The sequence below is a fragment of the Gavialis gangeticus genome, unplaced genomic scaffold (genome assembly GCF_001723915.1).
Source record: "Gavialis gangeticus isolate Ggan-Ray unplaced genomic scaffold, GavGan_comp1, whole genome shotgun sequence".
NCBI lineage: Eukaryota > Metazoa > Chordata > Crocodylia > Gavialidae > Gavialis > Gavialis gangeticus.
Genome location: NW_017729032.1, coordinates 101861279 through 101861605, shown reverse-complemented (window position 1 = coordinate 101861605; position 327 = coordinate 101861279). Strand labels below are relative to the sequence as shown.

At 36.4% G+C, this 327-nt stretch overlaps 1 protein-coding gene across 2 annotated transcripts in view; it reads left to right on the top strand.

Moving 5' to 3' along the window:
- The first annotated feature begins 6 nt into the window (after positions 1–6).
- SPRY2 (sprouty RTK signaling antagonist 2) overlaps positions 7–327 on the top strand; it is a 25957-nt gene continuing 25636 nt past the window's right edge. For both annotated transcript variants that reach the window (XM_019525172.1, XM_019525174.1), the window contains exon 1: positions 7–198. The gene's annotated coding sequence lies outside the window, so the exon portion shown is untranslated. The remainder of the gene's footprint in view (positions 199–327) is intronic.

Genomic DNA, 327 nt, shown 5'->3' with positions numbered 1-327 from the left:
TTTGGCGATTCGGCCTCCTGCTCATTGAAGGGGGAAAAAAAGAGGAAATTGTGCGAGAGTGATTTTTTTTGTTTCTCGGAGCAAAGAAAAACGCACCCCGACCTGGAGAGTTGAGTTTTATTTTGTTTTTTTCTATATGTATCCATCTGTATTTACCTATCCATAAACATTTATAATCGATCTGGAGAGAGAGGGAAGGTGACTTTGCTCTGATTTTTCCCCCCCCTCCCTTTTTCCTCTTATGATTATTCTGATAATCACTTGCAAGTTGGACTAAAGCAGTTTGGAAAAGTTTTTTTTTTTTTTTTTTTTTTTTTTTTTTTTGGG